Genomic DNA, 19,581 nt, shown 5'->3' with positions numbered 1-19,581 from the left:
AGTGCAGCCCCCAGCACCAACCATGCCCTGATGCCACCAACAGACAATAACCCTGCCTCCCACAGACACCACAGCCCCAGCCAAGACATAAACAATAATCCCCTGGCATCTACCAAAACACCAGAAGGATGCACTGACTACAGAGCTCACACTTCATGACCTTTTTCTTTACAAATCTATACATGATGGTGTAAGGGCCACCTCTGGAGCTGGACATCAGCTGTGGGTTTATTTTCTGTGAAGGGATCTCTCTGCTCACTGCAGGGCCACAGGTGCCTGCAGGTGCCCTGTGGTCGGGCACGTGTTTGCCATTGTGTGGGAACTTGGCTATCAGGAGAGCTTAGAGAGCTGCTCCCAGCTGCACCTTGACAAAGCTGCTTTCTGGCAGAAGGAGTTCCTCACTGCTAGCTGGTTGCCATAGGCTAAGGAGGGTTGTACCTTCCTGGTGTTCCTCCTGCTCTTCCTCCCCACTCCTGGGTGCTAGTCCTTGCCTGCTGCTTTCCTGCAGGGGCAGTAGCTCCTGGGTGCAGGACCAGCCCTCCTGAGTGCAGTACAGCTCTGTGCAAGGCAGGTACCCCTGGCTCTGCCCTCCCCAGCCAGCCCCATGCTGTTCCAAAAGCCCTGTTGGCAGAGTGCCTTTTGGCTCCTAAGAAAACATCCCCTCGGGAGCTGTTCCTAATTGGTGGTTTCCTTCTCTTTCTCTTACAGTGTAGAGTTTTGCTTCCTAGCTCATATTTTATAAGGCTGGTTTTTAATAGGCTGTGCTGGCTGCCAGACCTGAGTCTACCTTCAAACTACTGGGAAAAAAACATCCTGTCTGCAAACCAGAGGATAGATGTGGCTTTGTGTCTGGATGTGGGCTGGGCCAGTGAGCCCATCCAGAAGCCAGTAAGAGCTCTAAACTTAGGGGTTTCAGGCCTTCAACAATTTGAGTAGCACCCAAATATCACTGCAGCCCAAAGAACACAACCCAGGGTGGTTTCCAATGTGCATTCCTGGGATCAGCTAACCCATGGCATAGTGTATGTGATGGATGTAAAGGGTGGGAAAGATCTTCATAGACTGTAAACAGCCTGAGTATTTATTACCCTCCCATCATTACTATATCCTTCTTCTCCAGGGATCACTAGCTGGGACAGGGAATAGATGAACCTGAAAACAGCACTGTCTGAAACGCAGACAGATTTTATTGCTATACGCCCCAGCTGCTAAGGGAGGAGTGACTACACTTGGGGAATTTGCCAGGAGATGGAATATACACAAGAGGAGCTTTCTGCTGCCTTCACTAGGCCAGGCATAGAAGACAGAGGCTGGCAGAAGCAGAACAGTCCTCTTCAGTTGCCCTGGTAATTTTTCTCTCTGCCCCTCCCCTACAAGCCATCCCAGTCTCCTTAAGAACCAGGACACTGATGTCTCCAAGGCTGCTGTGGCCCTTTCCTCCTACGTGCGGACTTGTGGGGTGTCTGGGCAGCAGAGTTGATATAGTGAAGCTGAACACCCACTGCACACCAGAGGCAATTGGGCTGGCCAGGATCTTTCTTTTGCCCTGAGAACATGTGCTGGCTCTAGCAGGGCTGTCACAGCAGCAGGGCCCATGTCCCCCTCCAGCCAAGCTGCCACTTCTCTGAACAGCTGAATTCCATGCTCAGGGAGCAGGAAGGAGTGGAGGCACATGGCTATGGTTGATCAAAGCTACAAGTTATTCTCCAAGAAGAAGCCCAGGCTGAACTTTGTGGCAGCAGTTGCAGTTCCAGATCCTTGCAGAGAGAATGAAGACAAAAAAGCCCACACAAGCACAGACAAAATCTTCACTCCTCCTTCCATCAGATTGTCTCCTTTGCTAGCTGCTCAGCTCCTCACCTCCAAATCTCACCAGCTCCTAGGCCTGAGTAAATCTGCAGGTTATCAACCCTCACCTGCCTTTTTCTCAGATGCAAACTGGGGAGTCATCACCCCTCCCACCTACCCCCCTCACCACAATCCACTGGTGCTTGGAAAGGTTCCTCCTCTCCAAGGAGCCCACACACGGTGTGACTGCTGAATTCCACACGTGGCTGGCAAGTCATGAGGGGATGTTTGTGCTCCCAATCCAATTTGCAGAACCCACCAACATACCATGAATTACAAGTGTCAGATATCACAGGCGCATCTCCAGCTGGATTTTCCATTCACAGGGGAGGTATTGGTTCCAGAAACAGCAGCAAGTGCCTCCCAAGTATAAGAAAGAAGGGTGACTATCAGAGAAGGGTCAGGGATTGATCCCCTGCCTCTATCCTTCCTTCTCACCCACTTGAATATTCAGTCTGTGTCACATCTCTGAGCTTTTGATCCTATTTGCATATAAATCTCAGAGATAAAGGGCAAAGAAGGGAGACCAGAGGAAGGATAGTTTCTAGACATAATAGCATGACCTCTCTTTTCCCAAGAAGAATCAGGAGTGTCCTGCATCCCTTCCAAGACACTGGCCTCCTTGTACTCCAGGGATAAGCCCCACCACCAAGCCTGGACACCAGGTAACAAAAAAGGAACTCCCAGCTTAACCCTGTGAACAGCAGAGCAGGGTTTATTTAGGTGTGAATTGTTACTAATTGGTGTTGCACTGCAGCAGAACAGAGGGGCTCCAGTGGAAATCATGGTTTGCAGGCAGTGACACATACACAGAAGCTCATCCCTGCATTTAAGGAGGAGCAGATGCTGATTCAAAAGGTCCCAGCAGGAAACATCAGAAGCTGTCTCAGTTCAACCTGCATGCTCAGCTATAGGGTAACACATGTAGGGAGAGAAAAAACACTGAGGGCAAGTAGGGTCTGTAAAAGAAAGCAGGTAAAGTGCATGGGAGACTTGGGCAAAGAGATTCCCTGGCACAAATCCCTATCACCATCTATTCTTGCAACCAGAAGGCATCCTGATGAAAGTGTACAAAATACTCACAGAGAGAAAGGCAACTGTGTGTTGCTGCTGTCCTTAGACACACAAGGGCAAACAGATATTCAACTAGATGAAGAAGTGGCCAGTTCAAACTTGATCAAAGTAACTAATTTCCTTCACTTATCTGGACCAAGCCATCCCTAACACAAGAAGATGCAGAAGACAAGAATTCAGTAAACCTTATAAAAAGATTAAACAATGACGTGAATGAGAAGAAACAAAAAAAGCACACTAATGATAGCTAACAGCACTTTTGTAAAACATGCTAAAATTTGTCCTCCTGGTCCCAATCCCATCTCTAACAGAGAGTAACCAGAAAGTTATGTTAAGTGTTGAACAGATTATGTTACATCTGCCTACTGCAAAGTTCTTGCACTTCCCCCTGAAGCATCTGGAAGAGGCATCAGAGAAAGCATCAGATAATCAGTGACAGGATCTGGGAATAAACGGATTTTGGGGCTCACTCAGTTTGACCATTTCAAGGTTCCAGAGTTTCAAGGGTCAAGATTACAATCTTCAGATTTGTGTATACAAAGTCCTTGAAGACACCAGGAAAATGAAGCCATTTGAAATAGCATTGCCAGTGTTTGTGATGGATTGTGGATCTCATTGTACTGGTCCTGTTTTTCCTTAAAGCTCCAGAACCTGATGATAGATGATTTGGTGAGAAACACATTATCTGCATAAGACAAGATTCTAGTCTGCTTGTGTATGGGAAAAACCAAAAATTGTGATCCTAATGCAACAGGTTTTCTACACAAGAGAAGTTTCTCGTAGTCTTTACTGAGAGTAAAAGCTAAAACATGCTACTTAAAGGCAACTCTAAGGCTCAGAAACTGAGGCAAAGAGATAACATGTTGCATTTATTCTTATACAAAAGCTGATGATTTTTCAGTTATCACCAATTTTTGTGGTCCAGCTTAAAACATCCGAACCCTTGGGGCTTAGAATACTGAACTTAAGGCAATGTAAACTGCTGTAAGCTCCCTCATATCTTAGTTCTTTCTAGCTTTTCTCAGTTGCAGGGCAGCTCAGCAGCTCTTCAGCAGCCCTCCTCTGCAGGCTCTGCCTCCTCCCATGCTGCTTTCTAGATTTCATCAGACATCTCATTGAAGTCACTGTTTTTCTTAAAGCTCCAGCTCACAGACTCACTCAATTATGTGAAAACTTACATCATATAAGGAAAAGTTCCTATTCCTCATAGCTGCCAGGAAAAGCTAGCAACAGAGCCCTGCTGTAACCCAAAAGCCCAGTACTGAAGGACTGAGAAAAACACCAGTATCTTCTTACACTACTGAGACATTTATGATTTGAGAGATTCAGGCCTTGTATTTTGTATCTGAACTCCTTCTGCTGGCAACATTGCTCTCCCCAGCCCTGGATTTTGAATGGGTCTCTCTTGCCTCCAGCCTGCTGCTATGCCATTTGCCATTCTAAATTTACACCACTGCTTCCTAAAAAGGCTAAAAGGCTAAAAAGTGCTCCACAGCAGTATGGATTCTGGATGAAAGGAGGAGACTGATGTTCCCTTGAACACCAAAACTCAGTCCAGCTCAGACACTTAGTAGTATATCCCTAGTATGGCCCTGACTTTTGTCTCAGTAAAAGTCCCTGTTCAGTCTGCCTCCAACTGAGCTCTGTATCTCTCTCCCTCGTCTCAGGACACAGCATCCCCTGGCCAGGCAGCAAAAGCAGCTCTCCTGTTCCTGCTCCCCTCCATTCCTGGCTCCCCTGTCAGGTTAGCAGGTTTTGCCATGAGCTGGTAAAGGATATGATCAGTTTTCCACTGCTGTTGCAATTTGGTTCTTATTTCCACAGCATAGCACTCCTTTGGGGATGGGCTTTTGGAACCCTAAAGGCTTTGTGCCTGAAGATGGAGTTGGACCTGAGGGTTAGGGCATTCACAATTTGCATGGGAAACAAGTAAATGCTCAAGCTCAGGCTCTGACCCATGTTTAGCACACAGTGTGAACATGCCCATATACTACAGACTTGACCTGGGGCCAACACCTTACAGCAGTATCTTGAAGATGAAGGTACACATCTCCTAACTTTGTGTAACCTGCTCAGCAAGGGGTTTCCAGTGCCTCCCTCACCCCAGTAGGCAGGTGTGTGAGATCTGCATCTGTGGCTGCTGCACACAGGCACAGCTTTCCAGGAAAGGTGTGTTTTCCAGCTCTTTTCTGTGCCAGTATTGCCGCCACCTGGAGATGAGAGGAATGAATGGCTCCCAGCCATTTCCTTACCTTCATCCCTCTCCCTTTTCTCAGCCACAAAGCATCCTCCTCTATTTCAGCTGGAGGGAGAGCTGGCAGCCTCCCAGCTTCTGTGGTTATGATATCCCATGAGTGCAGCCTGTTGCAAGCCTTGCTCGTGAAGGATGGGGGCCCTTATGCTCTTGGTAAAAACACAGCTCCTGGGCACTGGGGGAGGCTTTGGCAAAAGCAAGCAACCCCCACTCAGCTTACTCGCTGTCCTTCACCTTTTGGGAGGAGGCAACTTGCCCTGGGCTTTCCTGTCCTTGGTTTAGAGTTTAAGTTCAGATCTGCATGAATGAATACAGGCTTGTGTGTTCAGCAGAGCTGTGCACATAAAGGAGAAGGGATTTTGTCCATGTATTTCATGGCACTGCCCGTATAGGGAGATGGGAAGGAGCTTCTACACTGCATGTGCACGTGCACATTTTCATGCTGTCTGCACGTGTGTGCATGCGTATGTGCATTTCCATATTGTGTCTAATAGGCTCTTTGTTTCTCCAGAGAAGAAGGAAAAGGAAATCCGCATGTAATGAATCCATTTATTTTATGGAGCTCCCCTGGAGAGGGGCCGGGGAGCATGATTTATGCAAAAAAACAGGCAGCTGCTGTTGGGAGGGGGGCATCAATCTGGTTTTGATTTTAATTCATAAGTGGAGGTGGCCACACAAGCCAAGGCCTCGTAAACTCCCCATAGAAGAGAGTGGCTCATTGGTGTGAGGCTGTCAGAGCCTATTTGGCCATTAGTATCGAGCTGCTCTCTACTGCATCTGACTAATTCCTGCCCTGTTTTCTGCTTTCTTAGCATGTGTTTCCCTGTGCTGAGGCCTCCCATTAAAAGAGTGAGGCAAGAGCTGTACTGGGGCTCAGACTGAAACCTTTGTACTGAAGGGCAAAAAAGCCCTTTACAGAGCATTTGCAGTTTGTGTCACAATTCAGTGTGCAATGTATACTAACAAAAAAAAAAAAAAAAAAAAAAACCAAAAAAAAACCCCAAAAAAACCAAACCACAAAGAAACAACAAAAAGTAACATGACTAGTATGCTACAGTTTAGTTCCTCCCTGTTATAAAAACACAGGGAGTGAGGTGGGATGAAAAGACTTCTGGGTTGGGATAAATGGCCTGGAAACGACATACCACTCATCAGTTTTTTTCCATCCCTGCCATTCTGCATAACTCAATGCATATTGTCAGGACTCTGAGTGTAAAGGGACAGTGAAGAGATGCTTTAGGGCAGAAGTCTTCACAGATTCTGTTTAATTACATGATTCTTCATCAGAATAAGAGCCCATGGAGTTTAACCATGAACAGTATAAGAGAGAACTCCCCACAACATATTCACTCATTTTGTGATTATCCCTTATGACAAGAAAGTTGCATTTGGCTTCCAGATCTCCCCCAGCTGTCTGTGCATGGCACAGCTGATATGCAAAGAATCAAACTGAGAATCTAACTCTGGTCTGTATTCTTCACCATAATCTTGTGCATGTTCAGCAGAGTTAGGCAGGTAAGTGGACAGACAGTTCCACTATATCAGTTCAGGAAAGCAAGAATGAAAACTGGTCTTTCCCAAAAACTGTCCTCTCATGCTACCAGCAATTAATTATTGGGCTAAATTAATATTATTTTTTGTATTTCACTTATTCTGTGTAACTTGGGTCCCTATAAAAAACGCAGATTTTCTTGTTCTCAACACTGAATGATATTTTTAGATCACTCAGATACATGTTGTCCCAACAGAGAACAGACAACACTTGGCTGTTGACATTGAACTTTAAAAGACTTTGCTTGGCAGAATTAAGGCTAGTAGTGGGTCAGAGAGGAGAATTTGGAAGAAGAGGTGTGGTTCACTTACCACTCCCTAAAATGCCCAAACCACCTTGCAGAAGAAGAATTTGTTTTGAGAGCTACAAAAAGGAAGATGGCTCATTTGCGTGTTACACCTTCGTTGATTTTCCAGATGGTCTTTGCGTAGCTTTCTAAGAACTTAATTTGGCAGCAGCTTATACATCAAGGATGTTTATGCTGACAGCAATACAGCCCCTGGCATCACCCTGCTCTTGCATCATCAAACGTTCTGAACCTTGTGTTCCCAAGTATCTGGGGAAAAAGAAAAAAGAAGGAAAAAGAAGACAAAAAAAAAAAAAAAAAAGAAGAAGAAAAAAAACAGGTTTGAAAATATAAAGGCCAAGAATGCACTGATGTGAAATGCTGACTTTAGGAAGCAGCCACAAGGAATGCTTGTTTGTTTTTTTTTTTTTAAAACCAATGGGATCAGGACCTTTCCCTGCAGCCAAAAGTGGTAGGCCAATTGGACCATCAGTTTCCAGGCCAAGAGAAAGAGCTGTTTTTACAGGCCATGCTAAAAAACCTCCTATAACAGAGTCTGTTCCGTGGAGGAATGGATCAGGTCACAGAACTTGCCCCAGCAGTAGCTTTCAAGCATAAAGCTGCATCCATTTCACAATTTTGTTTTGGAAGAAACCTAATTGCTTACTAAGTCTCAGAACTACTAGCACTGTAGAAGATACTAACAAAGATTAGATGAAAGGCCTCAAATTTGCAGTAAAGTGCCATTATCCACACTTGCCCCTTGATAATCCTCAATTCAATGATTTTGCTGTTTGAGAGACAAGATTGAGCACCAACAACCTAAACACTGTGTAAGCCAGGTGAGTAGCCAGAAGTAAGCAGATCACCTTCATGCTCTTCTGTTTTACATTTTCCTTCCCTGTATATAAACACAAATGTCTTAGCAGCATTGCAAAGGGTATTTATAATTAGGGAAATGTTCAAACTAATCTACCTTTCCACCTTCTGCCTGTTTTCACTTCCACTTATCAATTGCATGTTTCAAGTAATCTTGTGAATTGTACATTTTATGAAGTCTTGGTTGAATGATACTATACCTCTCAAAGTTTCTCAGTGGTCCTTTCAGCTACATATTGTGCAACTCTTAATTTTAATGTGTTCATCTTCATACAGACCTACAGGAGGGAGAGGCACAATTATGTCCCAATTATGTACCAGGCACAATTATGTCCCTGAGGAACTCAAAAGACTAAGGCTTGTCCCACACTGCAAACCTCATTCAGCCAAACAGGGCTGCTGATGTAAGTATGCCAGCAAAACATCTCATGTAGATAGATGTCTTCAAACTGATGCAACCCTATACTGTCCTCATTTTTGTCACTGAATAAACAAGGAAATGGCCCAAGCCTGGTAAAAGAAGGCAGTAAATAATGCCCAGTCCAGCTTCTAGACATGCAGAAAATATTCCCCCTAGGTGGCTCTGCCAATGTTGTTATGCTCCTGATCATAGAGTAATTAACTTATTATTCCTCCACTAAAAACACACTTTTGAAGGTACTCTCTACTTCATGAATGGCCAGCATGCAAAATTTTATTCTTGCTATTCTCCTGGAGTTTGACTTTGGCTTCTAAAAATGTGTCCCTTAATTAAGGGACACAAATATATGTTGGAAAAATCACCCTGACATTTCAGGGTCACACAGAAAGTCCGTAGCAAAGCAGAGAACTGAGGCCAGGTGGTCTGTGTCCTCAGCTAGTCACCTAAGAACATGGACCAGATGAGGAATGAGAAGCAGGACAGCCTAGAAGCATACCGAGAAAATTTGTGTCATCATCAGAATGTAACAACTCCAGAAAACAGAACAGAAAATAATCCTGGAAGAAAGGATGAGCTACCTCCACCAACAGCCCCAGGGCATGCTCACACATGGTGCTGCAAGGCTGGAGACTTGGCTTGCTGAATATTTCCCAGGACAGCACTACCTCCATGAGTGTGTCATGCTAGGCTATGACACATCCTCTCCAAATGGACAGCTCTGAGGACAGTGAGAGCAAACAGCTTCCTGCAGTATCTCTGAAGATAAGAGAAGCCTCCACACAACCGGGGTGAGCACCACACAGTGGGATTGAGACACCAGCTGTGAGCAGAGAAGGTGCCAGCATGGCCTCTGGGCACCCACAAAGTATCTTCTGATACTCCTTACACAACAGTCATAGGGCCTTTGCTGCCTGTTTGGAAAGGGTCTTAGTAAAGAAAACTTAGAAAGTTGAAAAAAAAGATTTTGAAGAGACTAGTCTAGGTCATCTGGTCGAGAACAAAGACCCTCCTAGCAGCAAATAAGTCAGCACGGCCCTGACTCCTTCATCTAGGAGGTGATTTCCATCCAAGAGCTCCTCACCAGGAATTACACCTTTTCAGCCAGCTCTCTGCAGCTCCTACTGATTTGTTCTAATGAAAGTGACTCCTAACCAATACTGGTTTAGTAAAGTTCCCACCAGATCAAAACTGACCTCAGTTGGCTCCTGTCATTTCCAAAAAGCTCCTGCTGATTTGGCTGACTGACTGAGCTCCAGGAAAATTGTGTGTAAGCCTTGCATTTGAAGAGGGTAAATTCTCCCTTTCTGGAACACAGAGGAGACAGGAACAAAGCCAACAGGAACAAACAGAGTCAATTTGTCTGGATGAAAATCTTTGCAGCAGGCTCTGCTCTAAGGCTACTGCCTCTGAGCTGGACACCAAGACATCCTGGGCAGACCAGCATCCCATGCCACAGAGATACAAATCTTCCCAGCCCCTGGCCACTTTATTTTTAGCTTTATTTGATTGCCCCAGGCTTGGACACCAGCACAACTGCATGCTGCAGCCACTTGCAGCAAGAGCTGTCATTATGAAGAGTTATTTCATCTAGCAAGGGGCCAAAAGATTAGGCCCAAAACAGACACTCAAAAGCACCCTGTACTTTGGAGATGATGCCAATAGGACTTTCAGGCACTTTCCTCACCCCTCTCAAACCCTTGGCAGAACTGTGATTCTAAATTATTGCTTTTATTAGAGGCTACAGCTACTTAAGCATCTGACTTCCATGCAATGCCCACCTGGAAAGCAGCACACCTCCCCCAAACCCACGTTGGGCCCATAACATTTGCAGGCTGTGTGTGCTGCTCTGTTTCAGGGCCATGGGGCTGGTCGTGTTCCCCTCCAGCTGCAGCGTCGGCAGCGTCACGCTGGCAGGTTCGAGCCATGCAGAGACGGGTGTTTTTATAACCCACTCTCTTTTAACACAACTTTCCCAAGCTGATTCCTCTACGTTAGAGTTGAGATCACCTGCTGCTGAAGAGGATTCAGATTCTTAAAGCAAAATTGAAAAAAAAAAAAAAAAAAAGAGACTGGAAAAATTGACACTTAATGGTATCCAAGGAAGAAGAAAGCACCTCAGCACTAACCAGTTAGTCGAAATACTGAGCTCTAATATCATCTCTTATTCCTGACTGGCATCTCCCTTCCTCTCTCTGTTGTTCCTTGGTGCCACCACAAGAAGTTCTGCTTTCCCTACTGTTCCAGCTCTGGGACCACAACATTTTTCCCAGTAGTTGTCTTTGAGCCTTGAACAATAGCCAGTGTGACTGTGACATGGTGGTCCACTCAGAAATTAATCACAGCTCAGCTCTGGGATCCTACAGCCCATCTCTGCTGCACACCTTGGCCTTCGCCCATGATATCCCAACTGTTCTTGTCCCTCATTCACAGCACAGCTCCTTCCATGCACTTCAGTCCCAATTGACCACCTTCTTTAGCCCATACAGATGGAAATCAGCAGATGTGGAACATGTGAGTTGCTCTGCAGTATCAGTCCCAAGGTTTCCACAGTTCAGTATTTTACCAGCTGAAAAAGCTACCACAATAGAGAGGGGAGGGTTTAAAATCCACTTAGTAAACTGTCTACCATCTAAATTTGAACTGACATTTACTTAAAAGCCTGAAACATCATGTTTATTCTGGCTTTCAATTATGTTGTTAATAACTACAGTGGTTCTCCACATACTTGCCAGTCACACACTGCCCAACCAAGTAAACAGTAATACTATAAGTGCACTGAGTAGTGCTACTCAGGTCTTTTCCTAAACTAATAGAATTAAATTAGAGCAATTCAAGATGTTTGAACAAATTAGTTTTCTCTCAAATCATGCACTGTCTCCTGGCATTCTACAGGGAACTTTATTTGCCATGGAGCCTCCTCTTCAGTAAATTTAGTTGGGTCTCTCTGAACTCCTCTCTAGTCTTGATCAACCTAAATTTGGATAGTGCTCACATAGTAATATTTAAAGCTCACGCAGTGCAAATGAAAAAAACATGCTATAAAAGGATTCAAAACAATACCATTTGTTTTTTGTTTTAAAATTTTGCTATTGAATTTCATGCTATTGAATCCACAGCCCTGGAGACCAAAGTCCCCTTCTTAACTCAAAAGGCGCTGTACAGTCAAGGCAAGATTCTTCACAGTATGCTGGAGAATCGACTTCTACGCACCCTAGTGCGTTACCCTCTGAGTAACATTTAGTCCACCACTTTTTTGATTAAACAGTCAATGAGTGCAATGAAAGTCCAAGGCCTTTTAGAGAAAAGGATATTCTTGCTCACTAGGACTTCGGACAACAAAAAAACCCAACTAATTTCACACATGTACTGCCAAAGAGCTGTCAAATGGAAACAGCTTATTGTGAAATGTTTTTGTCATGAGAATGAATATTCACTCAAGAACAAAACAAAACCTACCAACCTCTCTGACTTTAAAAACAAAAATCCCTCTGGCCAAGCATTTCAAAGCTGTTCACTACCCTCAGCTGGCCTGAGATCCAGGATCCAGCAAAGTTCAAGAGCTGCTGCCCAGTAGGACAGAGAATGAGATCCCAAACAGGTGTGGACCAGGTGTGAAGAAGGAGAAGGTTAACACACCCCATCCATCACTGGACAGCACATCTGTAAAAACGGAAATAAATTCTAACTCAAATCACTATCTTGTCTGGAGATGAGCAGAATTCCCCCCAGTGGCAACAGAATATCACATGGTAAAGACTGCAGCTGAGCTGATTTACTGCTAAACTGTGATTGTATGTTTGCAGGAGGCTCTTGTCCCCTTGCTGCTGAATTGCTTCTTCTTAATACAAAAGACAAAGAGTCCTAGTGCTCTTCTGAATATCTCTCTGGTTCATTTTTCCAGTTGCAAAGCAAATGGTTTGAATTTTGATTGTCTTGCCAGACTCATAAAAAGAAACTATCAAGTGCTAGCCAAATTGTGAAGAACAGCATCTTTCATGAAATCCCAATTAAACTATGGCCATCAGTGTCTCACTTTCATCTTTGCTGAGTACTGCCTCAGCTTTCTTCTTGCATGCCAAATCATATTCTTCTCTGATGCACTCAGTGAGATTACAGTTGATAGTTTTGTTTTGTTGTTTGGTGAAAAATACACACACACACACACATACACACACACACACACACAAAACCAGTCTTTGTTTATATACTAGATCTGCAGGGTACCAGAAACAAATATCTTTGGGGCCAGGAGGAGATTTTATTTCCATGTATTGGATGGCAAAATGGGAATTCTTTGTTATTATCACTCAAACAGGCACAGAATATCTTTCCCAAAAACAAACTGACAGACATCAAATAAAAAGCACCACACTGCAACACATTTTGGGAATCCTCATCAGTGGAACAGCTCTTTGAGCTGCACAACATGACACATGTAGATCCTACAGTTCAATGTACCAAGAGATTTGGAAAGTGACATAAAATTACTGTTTTGGAAATTCTCTTTTCCCTTACCTGTCTCTAAACAGGTCAGGCACCAGCCATCCGCCCTGAAAGACAAAAAGAAATGCAGGATGATACTGTGTTTTCACCTGGTGGCAAGGAGGACATCACTACAGTTTTCCAGCAGCCTCCAGGTCTCTTCCAGGTTGATGACACATAAAAGTAAAGAATTCACTAAAAATGCAGCGCAACAGATTGCAAAGCAGAAAGTGCATACATTAAGGGATGAAGTCAAACTGATTTTAATGGACCATTAATAATCACTTCAGCTCATCTAACCTTTTTTTGAACATACCAGTCCAGGAAGCAAGCTTGATGATGACTGGGACAAAACAAACAGAGATGTCCTACTGTCTTGCACTGCTATCACTCTTCTATTGTCTTCTCTTTAGAAGACTGCCTAATAAGACAGTCTCCTATTGTTTACTACTCAGTGCAATTTTGATGCTTAGTGATAAAAATGCATTGAGAAGACATTCCCTGCTTTTATTTGTTGTGATATTTGTGGCTTTTTATGCTGAACAATACTGGGAAAATTAAAAAAAAAAAGAAAAAAAAAAAGAAAAAAAAAAAAAAAAAAAAAAAACCAAAACCTAGAAAGCAAATGCATTATTTCCAGATTTGCAGAATGCAAAGATAAATCAAGGTTCAGATAACAGTTCTCTGTGGATTAGACAAATGGGCTGAGACTCAGAGTGGTAGCACATAGAGGTGTATACAAGAAGTGCCATGTTTTAAAATTTCTATTCAGCCAGAAAGCAGCTTCACAAAGAAATATCACTCTGAGAACTACATCAACAGCACAGTTGGCTAAGTGAGCACTCTTCTCAGAAATACTTGGAGGAGTTAGATGACTGAAAGTCTCCAAAAGTAAAGGACTTTGAGGCGAATCCAGCTGATATATTTGTAATATGGTGCCAGCATAATTTCCCCGAATGGCTAAAGGAAAAGGGAAGCATGAAAGGGGTCAGTTGGGAATATATGTGCATGTGGGGGAGGGGGGCAAAGAAAAGGCAAAACTAGCTGAGAACAGGCTCCATTTAAATTGCATACAGACCTCACACAAAGCACAGAGAATTGGTCAGTAGATTGAAGCCATCTGGCTGGAGGAGCCATAAGAGTAAAACCCTGCTGGAGATCTCCCCATCACGTCCCATCATGGTCCAACATCAGAGCACAGCACGGGCTTCCCCCACTCCAGTCTCATGGAGTGAAATATGGGAAGATGAGCAAGAAGAGGACTGAAAAGTTCATCCTTATGACACAGCCCCTACTCTTTTCACAAAGTATGTTGTCCCAAGGCCTCTCCAATAAATCTCATGCTTTGGTGGCAACAAGGGAGAAACTGAGTCAAGGCTCTACGTGCTGCAGCCAACAGCACAGAACACTGACACCAACAGCTGGCTTCAGGCTTCCATGACCACCCCAGGGCTCTCCTAATGTGAATGAACCAGAGGACTCTGGTCTCTTCCTGATTACCCTGGCCATTTACAAGCATGTCTGTTGTAGAAGGCAGATGCAGAATTTGTTACAGGGCAGCCTGGAAACATCTGAAGAAGCAGTATTTTTATTATGAAAACATACAAATGTATTTTAAAACTTATAAAACGTCTTGATTAATGACTCAGATAAAGCCTCTGATTTCATTTAATGCAAATTAAGACCTCTTGTGTTTAGAACACTGGTATCTGAACGCTCAGCAGTGCTGTGGTCTTTATGCCAGCCAACCCTTACAAATTTAATGGTTTTTTATTGCCTGTTTTTCTGAAGTCCCTCCTTCACCTGGGTTGGAAAATTAAGGCACTTAACATCTGGAAAAATTAAAACTTTGGAAGTTTGCCGGTCTGATTGCCATGGTGCTGTTACAGAGTTTTTGTTTCTTATGATTCTCCCATGCAACCCAAATATTAATTACCAGAGATCAAATCCAGTGCAAGTGGTTCAGTTGTTTTCCATCATTTTGACTTGCCCATATGGAACACTTCCAAAGCATCAAAAGTCATCACTATTTTTTAAACACTGAGAAGCTCAAAACTTATAATTTCTATGTCAGAAGTGATTTTGAGTGATCCTAAAGTCTTCTCCCTCTAATGAATGCCATCACTGAGGTATTTTACCTGGTGTCAGCAATGTCACAGATATTGGGTACAAGAACAGTAGCAGCAAAAATGTATAAGGAGCGTGGTGTGGGGAGAAACAGAACTGAAATGCTCTTGCAAAAGGAAGTTGGATTAATTTTCCCACTGGATTTTTCTTGTTTACACTTAGCGTAAAATCTTGGATGGAAACGTAATGAAATTATTCCTTGGTTATTTTACTTTGAAAAATAGCCATATCCACTGGGAAAATAAGAAAACCTTAAAAATATAAACAAGTTATATTCAAGTGAGTCACTCGTTCTTCTATCCCAGTGCCATCTCTCGCTGTTCTCTTTGCAGCATTTCCTTCTTACCATCTCCAGCCACCTTTTCATCTCCCTTCACACTTCCAACTATTAATTTTTGCCCCAATGTCATTCTCCTCCACCCTCTAAAGTCAGTTTGAGAGGCTAGCTGTCACTTCTTCATGGACACTGGCATTTGGGGTACACTGTTGTGGTGTGGAATGGGCTGGCCTTTTCTGCTGAGGAGATGTGGCCACTCTTGACCAGACAGCTGATTCACATGTGATGAACCCTGCAGAAGCCTCCATGCCCTGAAGGACTTGTGACACTGGACAGTCAAGGACACTCCTGTATCTCAGTGGTTGAGTAGGATGAACTGTATTGTGGTGCAGGATGATTGTTATTCTCTTCCCCTTTTTTAGACTTATGAGAGTTTTTGTTGCATTTGTCTTTTACGATCAGAATTCTGAATTATCCAGGCTTTTGTTTATGGAACTATAAGATATTATAGTAATATATGTTTTCTAAGTATGGACGACCCAACAGGACAAACCTGTGAATCCATGTCCCTCTCATTACAGCTGAGCAACCCCAGAACAGTTCTTAGGATCCATAACATCTAATGTATGTATGTATCTCACAAGTGATTTTGAAGAGTTAACTAAGTTTCCTCATTTAAAATCCTGGATGATCAATTGCTGCATTTGAACACATTCCTTCTGCTTTTGATCACCCAACATCAAATTATAGACTTTAACATAAATTCTAGACGTTATGCAACCTACTTGTAACCAGATTCAGGTTTCCTAATTTTTCTAGAAGGGGGAAGGGCTGTTGGATGCAAAGTGAGCGCTGACCTGCACTGACCCCTTCTGGAAAGCACCAAGAATGTACCATTGGAAACAAACCTGCACTGGTCCTGGGGGTGCCTGTGGGAACTACTTGACCTAATAGTTTTTTTCCATCTTGATTCCTATTGACTTTTATAATCATGTTTGGTTGGAACGGCCTCAGCCTTCAGAAGCTATTTGCATGGGTAAGGCTCTGGAGCTAATATACAAGTCATCCATTAACATCCAGCAGACCAGAAAAGGCTCACAGGACCAGAAAAGTTTCTTTGTAGATGAAAACAGATACAATAATGCATTACAAGAAAAATAACAAAATATAGTCAATTTTCAGACAAGAACATAACACAAATTAGTATGAAAAGAAAAACGGAGCCTTACAGAGTATCTACAATTGTTATCCCAAAGCAGCTCAAACAAGAGATTACAATTTCTTTGAGAACATATCCATGAAATCTCTGGATGCCATGAGCTGTTAAGGCATAAGTTTCTCAACTAAATTATGGTACTTCCTTGCTCCTGACCAGATCCACATTTGGGAGAACAGGTTTAATTTTTACTCAAGAGGAAAAGAACTAATTATTCAATGGACAGTGACATCCTGTTCTGCTCGTTGGAAACGTTCAGTTCTATCCAAACTGGATGACCCACTACAGTACTGACAAATCACAGACCACGGCTGAACCAGCTTACAGAAAGAAAATCACTTTATTTTCTCTCATGTACAGGGACATAGTATTCAGGGCTATATTTCTTCTTCCCTGAACAAGGGCTTGATGAAATAAACACATTCAAAAATTATCTGCAAGAAATCAGAAATATGTCAAATTTCCAAATTTGGAAATAGATTATGGGCTTCAACTCAAATTGGCACATGCTTTGTTTTTCTCCTTGGGACTTGATGGTCTGCGCTGCTAACAGTTATAGAAATATTCACAAGACAAAAAAAAAAATCTCAGGAGAAGAGACAAATCGCTCAACCCAAGCATGCAAGTTTTTAAGAGCGCAACAATCTTTATTCTTTGCATTAAATTATTTTCCACTTGAACTCCTTTAGAGACAGCATTTGTTTGCAGGTGAGTCAAGCAAGTAGAGTACTTACTGCATTTGAACTATCACCATGTCACTGGTCTCTTTCTGTCCGACCAAAAGCCACACTGCTGTTCAAGTATCTGCTTCAAAAGTCCCATGACATGGAGAAATTTTTGAACAGCCACTAATCCTCTGTCTACACAACTTTACCATAGTGAGCCAGCATTGTGCTTATCCGCTCTTGATTTCCATCCCATAAAGAGAGCCATCCCTCATGTTTTCCCAGTCACAAGAGGCAACAAAGTCAGTAGAAGAAACTGCATTTATTTTAAGCCATTGAATAAACTCTTGTGTTAGGTTGTTTCTTCCCCTAGGATAAAACTCACTTTATAAAGAAAAAAAAAACAACAACCAACCCATAAAATTGTGACTTCACCACTGTGCCCAGCAATGTTCCTTCTCCTCATAAGGAAATAATTCCCAGACTGGATGGCAGTAAATATTTTGTTTGGCTCTTATGTTTAAGCTTTTGGACAAGTTGAAAATCACCCTGCTTCTAGAAATCATTATATAGCATAAAGCAGTGAGAGAGGAAGAGGTCTCTTCCGGTAAGCATTCTTCCTCAATTTGTTCTTTGAATAAATGGGATGGCCCTGCTTTCACTGCTTGGCATAAAGCACAAGAGCCTGGACAGAAGCCCTGCCCTCATTCCCACTTCTTTGGAAAGTCCCAGAGTTAAGAGCTTAGACCTGCAACAGAAAGAGATTACTGTAACAAGAAGAAAATGTTACACACAAGAGGAGGAGATGGAAGTACCTCCTGTGACAGAGAGATCAAATTATATTTTAAATAATTTTACATTTATGTTGCAGTTTACATTTCGCACCACAATTTAGATACAAACTCAGAAAGCCGTACAGAATATCTTGGATGAGCACTGTTGACCAGTGCTGAAACAGAATAACATGAAGGCCCATCAGTGTGCATGACTCACAAGTGATTTTAATTTACTCTGTTAGTTTTCACTTTCTGATTTTTTTAAAGAGTTGAAATGACAGGAAACAAACAAGCACTTGGAGAAACTCCATGAATGACCTTTGCTCTCAAGTACAGTTCAACTCAAGTACGCTCTTCACAAAGATGCAGTATTACCATCTAAGACAAATTGTTGGTATCTGAAATCCCAGTGGACTGTGTGGGTATGAGCAAGCACCTCTAGGCTACCTTCCACTAAGGGCAGGTGTAAGAAGTCCAGCGATGAGGTATGCTAAGAAAGATGATGGGAAAAGTCATCTCTCAGCAGCCTTCAAACTGTCAAGGAGAAGTAATATTAAAACAAAAATGGAAAGTGTTTAAACTAGACTGACTGTTTACAAGACTTACAGCCTGGCAACACACTGCTTCAAAGGGTCACCTGCTGAAAGGCACAAACCACTGCAGGAACCTCAGGATCCCTGGAACATACAGATGCGATAATGGTGATTTGAAACAAACTCCTTCCCTGAATTCCAGAGTTGGCATGAAACTTTCCTTGATGCAGGAGGCACTCCAGAGCCCATCCAAAGAGAGGAGCCACAGCTGAAGCAAACCCACATCTCAGCCTTCCCTCACTGGAGAGCTCAGAGATTCAGGAGCTGTGGCAGGAGTGTAGCTCAGGCTCCCACAACACAAAGGCACCACTACCTCTAGATTTACCCCCACCCTCCTAAACATGAGCCAGCATGAGCCCAGGTGGCCAAGGATGCCGATGGCACCCAGGCCTGTATCAGCAATAGCATGGCCAGCAGAACCAGGACAGGGACTGTCCCCGGTACTGGGCACTGCTGGGGCTACAGCTCGAGTGCTGTGTCAATGTCCCCTCACTGCCAGGACACTGAGGGGCTGGAGAGTGTCCAGAGAAGGGACACAGAGCTGGGGAAGGGTCTGGTCCTACAAGGAATGGCTGAGGGAGCTGGGGGTGTTTAGTCTAGAGGAGGCTCGGGGTGATCTTGTCACTCTCCAGCTCCCGAAAGGAGCAGGCCAGGATCCACCTCTCCTCCCTTCAACCAGCGCCAGGACACGAGGACACAGCTCAGGCTGAGCCAGGGGAGGGCCAGGCTGGACAGCTGGAGGAGATCCTGAAAAAAAAGGGTGATTCCACATTGGAATGTGGCACCCGGGGAGTGGTGGAGTCACCATCCCTGGAGGTGCTCAGTGAAAGACTGGATGTGGCACTCGGTGCCATTGTCCTGTTCCCATTGTGGTGCTCAGTCACGGACTGGACTCGATGACCTCAGCGGACTTTTCCAGCCGAGCTGAATCTGTGATGCTGTGATCCTAAGCTGACACCACCGCCAAAAACCCAATCCCCCAAACAAACTAACAAACCAAACAAAAACCCAGGAAAACCCAAGCCCAGTACCAACCACAATAAACTTAAACAATCGAAAACAACGAGAAGGACCATCCGCGGACAAAAGACGCCTCCCCGCCCGGCGCCCGAGGGGCAGAGCGGGGGGGAC

General features: G+C 43.7%; 1 long non-coding RNA gene across 1 annotated transcript; it reads right to left on the bottom strand.

Annotated features, from left to right (window-relative positions):
• Positions 1 to 18,056: 18,056 nt before the first annotated feature.
• LOC306798497 lies at positions 18,057 to 19,555 on the bottom strand. Its single transcript, XR_013773364.1, has 2 exons — positions 19,486 to 19,555; positions 18,057 to 18,534 (listed from the first exon to the last, which is right to left on the bottom strand). It is a non-coding gene; the product is annotated as an uncharacterized lncRNA (long non-coding RNA).
• Between the last annotated feature and the right edge of the window lie 26 nt (positions 19,556 to 19,581).

The sequence above is a fragment of the Erithacus rubecula genome (genome assembly GCF_903797595.1).
Source record: "Erithacus rubecula genome assembly, chromosome: 2".
In the NCBI taxonomy this organism is placed as follows: Eukaryota; Metazoa; Chordata; class Aves; order Passeriformes; family Muscicapidae; genus Erithacus; species Erithacus rubecula.
The sequence above is the reverse complement of the archived record's forward strand: the minus strand, read 5'-3'. Positions and strand labels throughout refer to the sequence as shown.